The following is a 10150-nucleotide window of genomic DNA, read 5'->3' on the forward strand; positions in this document are numbered from 1 at the left end:
AAACATAAAACATGTCAATTTGATCAGATAAAATAAAAAAAATCCCAATACAGAGAAACACTTCCAGATCCAAACTCAGTTTTGGCCTAGAACAAACTTATGTTCATCAGCAAACCACCAAGCTCGTCCCGGGCCACCTTCGCTCGAACCGTTCCTAAATGCATCACTTGCAGACCTGCAAACATATGAATATACTTCACCACTACCACTATTTTTACACTGATCTAAACCCTAATCATTCCCCAAATTTCCCCTGAGCCCTAAATCTTGCTGCAACTAGTTCATCAGAAAGCGGTAAGTAGTAAATACGAGGGGTAGCCCTCGTCTTTTTAAACAGATCATCCAATGTCTCAATTGGCGGGTCAACTTTCTCAGAAGGCGGTGGTGCATGGTTCCTCATTGGCGGTGAGGTAGTAAGCGGTGGCGGTGCTGGGAGGGCGGATGGAGGAGGCAGCGCATGGGAGGCTCGGAGGGTGTGCGAGCCGCACCATCGGCCGGGGCACATAAATTTCGGGGGCACAAACCTTTTTATACATGTTACGTATATATGTTTTTTTGGTGTTAAAAATAAGGTTATTTGCAATGGTTTATGAGATAATTACATGCTTAGAATGATTTCTGCTTATAATAAATCGGTCGATAAAAGTTTTATCCATATGCATTAGCAAATAAAAAAATTTTGTTAAGGCCTACGGGCCTTTTTATTTTGGCTCGACCGAGGTATTTAAATTCTCAGAGACGGCCCTGAGGCAGCGGTTGTTTCCAGCTGGGAGATGGCTGTGGTGGTGGTTGCGGGTCAACCCGATTCTTAACTTCTTGTGGGTTCACAAAATCAGCCATTAGCAGACGTCCACCGTTAACGGGCCATCGCAAGTTTCATACAGCGTTTCGTGTATCTATAGCTTCTTCCACTGATGCATACTGCAGAGACAAGCATGTCATATGTTTATTAAATAAATGAACAAACATTAACAAAAAAAAATGTTCGTTTAGTTTGAATTCGTTTATGTTCGTACGATTACATTCATTTATGTCCGTATTTACGTTTAATACTTTAATTAAAACATTTTGGCCCATTCCAACTTATTCTAGTTTTAATAAATTATTAGACCCGACACATTGTTCTTCGCATTACTTTAACTGGTTTTAGCTTGGTTATGTCCGTTCATCTATGTCAGCTATTGTTCACTTGTTTGCGTTCGTGAACCATTCATTTATAGTATTACCGAACAGGAACATGCTCACTTTCTTATCAAACAAACACGAACAAGGCAACCCCGTTCGTTTAAATGCCAGTGTTGGATCGTTTGTTCAGTTAAAGTAGCAAGATCAAAACTCTAGTATTAAACCTCTATAACTGAAAAATGTAAGGACATACCGTGACATAACAGTGAGTTTTGATTTGATCCATCCAGAAACTAACAACCGTACCCGTTTTGCCAAGAAATTCTTGCACAGCCTTTAAAGTAACGGACGCAAAAAGTTATCAATTCGAAGAGAAGTGGTTGGGGCCTTTGATGATGGGGGAACTGGAAAGATAAAAAAATTAATATAAAATGAGACTAGAGGTTGAATTGTATGATAATAATTCAATACCAAATTAAAAAAAATAACATTATCAACGACAGGTGGCAGCTTACCAACTCGTTCCTTGGGCAAATCTTGACTGTTTGTTGACTCGGATCTTGAAAAGGCGGGTTTGGAAGGGATCTGAAACGTATCCTTAGGTGTAGCGGAAGTTGAATGATTAGTTAGTCGTTGGTTGGGTATGCTAACGTTTTCAGAATTCCACCTGCGCTGTCTTTTTAGTGTTTCATTGTTTTCTTATTCTTTATCTTGGTCTGTCACGCAGAAATTTATATAGTTGTGAACATAGTTGAAGTTAAAGATTAATTTAAAATGGTGATGAATCTTGAAATGTAACACAAAAGGCTACACTTTTGGTGATAAACAATGATGCTGTTCAGTGAGTAACGAGTTACTCTTCAATCTTTCCTGCATTAATACTAGCATGAGAAAAGAATAGGACTAACAGGATATAAGTTTAAAGTTTAAACCATACAACATTTGGCCCATCATTTTAGGTCTTTCTTGCTACTATTATCTGTCAATTTTGAGCCGTTTACTTATGAATGGGTCAACTAATTATGTTTTCAATCCTAGCAGGTCAATTATGTAAAATAAAACGGGGCTTAAATGGAAGCAGGTCAAATAAGTTGAACCGGTGGAAAATCAACCAAAGTGTGTTCTTAATGCATAAAACCGCCTAAATGTTATATTCAAAAAACCGTATTATTATATAACTTTCATTGTTGTATTTGAGACCTAATTGTTCATAAAAACTAACATTAATTAAAAATACATTTAGGCACAAATTCATTAACATGTCCCATTTTTTCGGCCCACAATTTAAAGGCCCAAATGGTAAAACCAAGGAAACCAAAACCGGGAAACCAAAAAACCAAACCGAACAGTTTTCAAAATCCGACCCAAACACACCCCTACCAAAATACCCATTTTGACCCCTTAACCTACCATTTTTTCCAACTCTAATTCCAAAAACAAATAAGACGAAACTTACCATGAGGCTTTCTTTTTGTAGATGTCACACTTTTATCTTCAACAGCCATTAAATTCTTATCAGTAGTTTCCACTTCAACCATTCCTTAACATCAACTTTCTCACTTTTATTTTCCACTTCATCACTAAACATAGAATCAACTTGCTTGCTCTCCAAGGCATCTTCCTCCATTGAATCATCACCGGAACTTCTATCAAGATTCAATTTAATATTTCTCACGAACCCACATCTCCACTATCATTTTTCTTAATAATATCAACATTTTCCTTGCAATTACTTTATCTTTTCGTTTAAAAAACGAGTACTTTCAACATTGATATCATCTTTCACTTCAGCAACTTCACCTGCTTCTGATTTGACATCATCAGCAATAACATCACCCTTTGTTCTCCGTTCTTTTCAATTATATTATCAATAGAAATAGAATCAGACTGTGCTTTGCTGACCTCATCTACATCTAACTGTTTGCATGAACTGGGCTCGGTTCGTTCTTGTTCAAGAGGCCGTGATTCAGCCTTCGGCTCCTGGTTCGAACCACCGCTTGACTCTTCAGACACCACAACAGTGGTTTCCTTTTTAACTATTTTTGTAACCGTTTTTTCAGTTTCAACCTTACAATCTTGCTCTAAATTCTTAGTTTGATCCGTGACATCTGAGATGTTCTCTGCATCATCAGATTGGGCCTCACCGTTTAAGTCATTTTCAAGATTAGTTTTATCATCATCATCATCATCATCATCATCATCCATTTCGGCCCGTATAGCTTCATCTAGCCGCTTAACAAGTTCTTCTTTTAATCCCCTTGTGATTAACTCGGTTACTTTCCATAAATTCAAAGGTTGGTTTTCAAGAACCACCACACGTATGGTGAAGACACCTTTTTAGTTTTACTATCTCCCATTTTCCACACTTAAACCCTAGTAAAAGATTAAAGATCAACAATGTAAATAAATCATGTTGGAAAATGTAAAATCAGGATGTATCAGAAACAGAACAATACAATTACGCTACAATAAAAAAACTAGGGGCAATTTCATATGTACCCGAATAAAATTGGAAAATATCATAATCATAGTACTCAGTATATCCCATCAATAGCAAAGCTATGGTAGGGCTGAGTAGGGTAAGATGTAGATAGTCTTACCTCTACCCTTTAGAAATAGAGAGGCTGTTCCCGGCTCGATAGTAGTTTTGCATCAAGCCTTGGACATAAGGCACATAACACTCAACACTCAGCCATCGGGACACCGCCGATTGGTGCATGTACCCTTGTCTTTCGGCTATCAACGCCACCACATGATGCCTGATTAACCTCCCGTCACTTTTAACGTTATTTTCACGAGAGTAGTAAAATAACGTCAAAATTAGTGCAATTTCACTTGTGCCCACCCGAGGGTTCACACATATATACATTATATGCGCGCACCGCAAGCAGGGCGTAAACAGTCTATTAGTAACGAAATGAAATTTATATTTATAAAAATGTAAAAACCGCATACAGTCTATTAGTAATCACATTACTACAAATGAACCTCAAATCCCTTAAAATGGGATGCCAAATATCATGTTAAAATTTGCAAATTACAAAACTTAAGGAACATCAAGAAAAGGGAATCCGACTAATCTCTAGTTCTGCAACAGATGAAACAGGGGCGTAGCCACTAGTAAGGGTGGGGTGTCCTCCGTCCCCTGTGAAATTTTTTTTAGTGTTAATATACCGAAAAATTCACGACGGACCTCTGTAAAATTTTAACACCGACCCCCGTAAAACTTTAAAGCCGTACCATGTATAATTTCGAAACGACCCCCATGAGATTTTGAGAGTAACCCTAACAAAAAATACAATGATAAGTTTATAAATATAATTATACAAATGTTATATAAACAATTTTTCCAATTAAATTTGACTTCAATATTAGCAAGTCCATTAGTCCAATATCCAATCCAGTTTTTCCTATTAAATTTATTTTTTTGACCGCCTTTGCTGTCTCATTTCGTCCTTTCATCTCACCACTCGCCGTAATCGGAAATTCCGACCAGGGGGTACGGCGCACTCAGTCACTCACCTTGACACCTTATCTTCTCACACAATATCACGTCCACTATTGCACTACAAATTGTTTTCAAGTTTCCAACAGGAAACAACCCTCATGTCCACTAAAATTGTTTCGAGCCTACCAGGTATAGCATAATACATTAAATATATGTCTAATTTAGTTTGGCTTTTAGATTATTAGGTTTATGATATTTAGATTACTATGTAAAAAAAAATTGGGGGAATTTAGGGTAACGTCCGACTTACTTGTTTCATTGAGTTATTTGACTCCTTGTGATAATTTTTGGACATTTTCTATTCCAAAATTATTACGATTAGTCGAGTTATACCATATGATTTTGATGAAAGTGATAAAAGAAGACTCCCGGTTAAACTCACGACATATATCGATAATTTGAAAGGAGATAAACGATTTAAAAACTTGAATGGTTTAGCAATTCTTGTTCAATTGATGGTTCAAACAAAGAAACACCATTCCTTTGCATTGGTGTATCGTTTATTAAAGTTAGTTCTCGTATTACCCGTCGCAACCGCAACCATTGAAAGATCCTTTTCGGGGATAAAGTATGTGAAGTTCGATTTGCGTAATTGAATGGGTTATGAAAATTTAAGTGACAGTTGTATTTGTTACATTGAGAAATACTTGCTTGTCAATTTTAAAGTAGATGTAATTGTTAGATTTCAAAAAATGAAAACTCGTAGAGAACAACTTTAATATATTTGTTATCTAATATTTTGTTTGGTAATCTTTTTATATATATATGACCCGACCCGACCCGATTCGACCCGACAGTTGTATTAGTACCGACCATAAAAATTCCCGACCCCTGTGAGAAAAATTTCTGGATCCGCCACTGAGATGAAACATGAACATATTTCATAAACATGCTATTCGAAACTGAAGTACAACATACTCGCATACAGAAACTACCTCGGTATTTGTTTAAACTCGATACGAATCGACCGAAATCCTCGCCAGGTATAATCCATGAAACACATTATGCAACATTAAACATAAATATCAATTTGATCATATAGACATTTAATAAACAATGCCTTGTATCCACATAAATATAAAAAAACCTTATTAATAGTTTTAATCATTATAATAATATCATAATTTGGGTGTTACATAACCTGGGCTAAATATACCCATAAATGCGTAAAACCTTAGTAATATTCAATGATGGAGTCGATTTAGGGTTGAAGCTGATACAACCCAACAAATGGTTGGGCTTAATGCCAGGCCCAAAAGGAACCTCAAGAAGCCAGCCAAGCTCAAGGATTAAGCCACTGTTTGAAAATATTTAAATGTTGATGTTTCAGTTGTAGAGTTAGTCCATGACCCACGTTTGAATTAGTTTTGCATTTTTATAGGTTTAGTGGTGCATGCATATCTGCATAATAAGGAACGTGGAGGTCATGTCACTCGTTCTCTGCATATTTATTTCAGTTCTTGCATAATGAAAATCATCAGAAAATTGTCCCAAATCTCTAGCTTTCTCTAATCTTTCTTCTTAGAGCATGACCCCCTCTAAGGGTTGTTCTTAATTCATACTAATTTGGTGCTTTCATCGATTCGATTCCTATGCCTCCCCGCAAAGATTCCACCCCCACAGATGATGCCTTCAGGCTCTCTGCGACAAACTTGACCAATCCAATGCCCGCTCCGATGCCCAGATTCAATCCCTCCAAACCGCACTCCAACAACAAATTGAGCTTTCTAACAAATTGTTGTCTTCTCTTGCTCTGGACAAAGAGAAAGACATTACCAAAAACCTTTCATTCGGATCCTTAAGCCCCAACGACCTGAACCAAAAGTTGACGTTGAGCGGTGACGTGAATTGTGTTTTTTATTTTTAAAGTTAATATAATTAACGTTGTTATATTTTTTAAATTTAACTAAATATATTGCAAATCCCGACTCACACATCTTATCCTCCATCCATTTCTTGACGCACAAAAAATCGGTGAGACTCAATTTAAAGATTTAGTGACCCGATTTGGAGAAAATTTGCACGGGTGACCTAATCGAAACACTTTTAAAATTTGATACTATTCTATGACATTTTCACAAAAAATATAAATAAAACATAACTCAGTTAAAAAATAAAACAATTATTTAAAAAAATATTTTGCAAAATGATAAAAACAAAAACTTAAATAAACTCGCGTAATACGCGAGCTAAAAACTAGTATATATATATATATATATATATATATATATATATATATATATATATATATATATATATATATATATATATATATTGGGCTTAGGGCTGTCACTTTTATCCGATACCCGAAAAAACACGTACCCGAACCCGAACTAACCCGATCCCGAGAAACCCGAACCCGAGAAAAGTCTAACCCGAACCCGAACCGAAGTTATTTGGGTTGGTTCTTGGGTCCAAATTTTAGGAAACCCGAATAAACTTTACGTTTTGAAAACATATATATTTTTATGTATTAGAGGCTAGCTTCAGCCACTGGCAATATCATAATTTAGTCTAAATGAACTATCTCATTCAATCTATTATGAATTGATTGTTTATTTTTTGTTAATGTTTAAATTTATGACTAAAAGCAACTATAATCCAACACCCTAATCCATGCATACTGAAGACGATTATGTCGATTTGGTTTATTATGGTTGAACTTTGTTAAATATTACTCTTTTTAGGATGTTTTATCGGTTTATTTTTGTTTTGCTATTGGTTTATTTACATTACGAGTAAAGAAGAATATGTTACCTTTAAATTTAATAAAGTAGTTGTTTTTCCTAGTATACTCGAAACCCGATTAACCCAACCCGAAAAAACCCGAACCCAAATTACCCGAACCCAAAGAAACCGTGAGAGATTTGGGTTGGGTTTCGGGTCTAGATTTGAAACTTTGAAACCCGAAGAACCCGACCAGGAAAACCTGAAACCCCAAAAACTAACCCGAAGAACACCCCTACCTCCACCTTTGTTAACCCTAAAACTAGCCCAGCACCACTCTTACCCACCCCAAAATCAAACCTCCCATTCACTCGATTATCTCCCGAGGCCTTGCAACAACGCCGCAGCGAAGGGTTGTGTTTTCGGTAAATGCAATCCCCCTCAGTTTTTCATGGTGGTAGATTACGAAGATGACACCTCTGATTTACCTAAACAAACCAAAGCCATACCCATACCCGATTTGGAACCGCAAACCACCAATCAGTTTTTTGCACTATCTTCTGCCGCTTATTTTGGTGTCTCTTCACCTCAAGCTCTTCGGGTTACCGGCTATGTGCAAAATCAACCGGTTCAAGTGCTAATTGACTCTGGAAGCACGCATAATATTATTCAGCCACGTGCGGTCTCTCACCTCAAACTCTCAGAGCAGAAAATCCAACCATTTTCTGTTATGGTTGGAAGTGCATATCATCTTCTCTGTGAAGGGGTATGTCCAGAGGTGCAGTTGGCTCTCCAAGGTACTACTTTTAATGTTCCTGTTTTCATCCTTCCAGTGGAAGGCGCTGATGTAATCCTAGGGCTTGCTTGGTTACGCACTTTGGGCCCTATTCTAGCAGATTTTACAATTCCCCAACTAACATTCCAAGTGGGTCACCAGTTCATTACTATTAAAGGGGCACCCTTATCCAGCCCAATATCCCCATCCACTTTAACTTCCCTACTCCATAAGCAGAGTATTGCCTCCCTTCACACATTAACTTTTCAATCTGAAGCTCATTCAACACCACCTATCTCTACTACAATCACCCACCATGACCCTACTATTCATCATCTACTTCAAAGCTATCACCACATTTTCCAAACACCATCCCAATTACCTCCACATCGCACCCAAGACCACCACATTCCAACTTTACCAATGGCTAAACCCGTTAACGTTCTACCATATCGATACCCGCAATACCAGAAATAGATTATGACCAACCTAATCTCTGAGATGCTCAAAGATGGCATCATAAAACCCAGCCAGAGCCCTTATTCCTCACTCGTTCTCTTGGTTCAGAAGAAAGACGGGTCATGGCGCTTTTGCGTTGACTAACGAGCGTTGAATGCCATCACCATCAAAGATCGATATCCGATACCCACTGTGGATGAACTACCGGATGAACTTCAAGGTACATCAGTTTTTTCAAAACTGGATTTAACCGCAGGGTACCATCAAATTCGTGTGGCAACAAATGATACACATAAGACCGCCTTTTGAACCGTCGATGGCCATTACGAATTTTTAGTTATGCCATTTGGGCTAACTAATGCATCGTCAACCTTTCAAGCCACTATGAATGATTTGTTCCGGGATGTTTTACGTCGATATGTTCTCGTTTTTTTTACGATATACTTGTCTACAGTAAAACACTCGAACAACACTACCATCACCTGCAGAAAGTATTTGACACACTTTCACAACACAAGTTTTTTGCTAAACCCTCCAAGTGCACATTTGCGGTCTCCGCAATCGATTATTTGGGTCATATAATTTCAGCAAAGGGTGTCGAAGCTGATCCAGAAAAACTGAAAGCTATACAAGCATGGCCGACTCCAACTTCTATGACTACCTTACGAGGGTTTTTGGGCCTTACCGGTTACTACCGCCGGTTCGTGCAACATTATGCAGTCATTGCTGCCCCATTGACTGACATTTTAAAACAATCTTCTTTTGTTTGGTCCGAAGCAAGTAATGTCAGCCTTCCAACATCTCAAACAGGCCATGGTTTCACTAGTCACTCCCACGTTACCCAACTTTTCCCGACCCTTTGATGTTACCACAGATGCTTCTACAGTGACTATTGGAGTAGTTCTCTCGCAGAATGACCGACCCATTGCTTTTTCAGTAAAAAGTTATGCCCTAGAATGCAAGTTGCATCTGCTTACGTCAGAGAACTCTTTGCTGTCACAGAGGCAGTCAAAAAATGGCGCCAATATTTACTTGGCAAAAGATTCAATATTTATACTGATCAAAGAAGCCTCAAACACTTGTTGACACAAGTAGTTCAAACACCAGAGCAGTATAAATGGGCTACCAAGCTTATCGGGTTTGACTTCGAGATACATTACAAGCCCGGTAAGGAAAACAAGGTCGCTGATGCACTCAGCCGGGTGGAAACTCCACAACTTTTAGCTATTTCAGTCTATAAACCTAGTTGGGTCGATGGTTTAAAGCGGTTCTATGAAACCCAGTAAGGTAAAGATCTGGTCTCCAAGTTACTACAAAGTCCCTAAAATCAGCATCAGTTTCAATTCAAAGAAGGTATTCTTTACCATAATTCCAGAATATTCATTCCAGAGTTATCTATTGTACGGATAACCTTGCTACAAGAATTTCATGCATCACATACGGGAGGTCACTCGGGCATTCATGCAGCTCTGAAACGTTTGGCAGCTTGTTTCAGCTGGCCTAAACTAAAAAAAGATGTGGTAGAGTTCATACGCAAGTGCCAAACTTGCCAACAGGTCAAGTATCCAACCCATAAACCCTATGGCCTACTGCAACCGTTACCGATTCCTGCCTCT

This window comes from Bidens hawaiensis, unplaced genomic scaffold, assembly GCF_021521415.1.
Source record: "Bidens hawaiensis isolate Kalapana, Puna unplaced genomic scaffold, B.hawaiensis_p1.1 tig00003857_1, whole genome shotgun sequence".
Lineage (NCBI taxonomy): Eukaryota > Viridiplantae > Streptophyta > Magnoliopsida > Asterales > Asteraceae > Bidens > Bidens hawaiensis.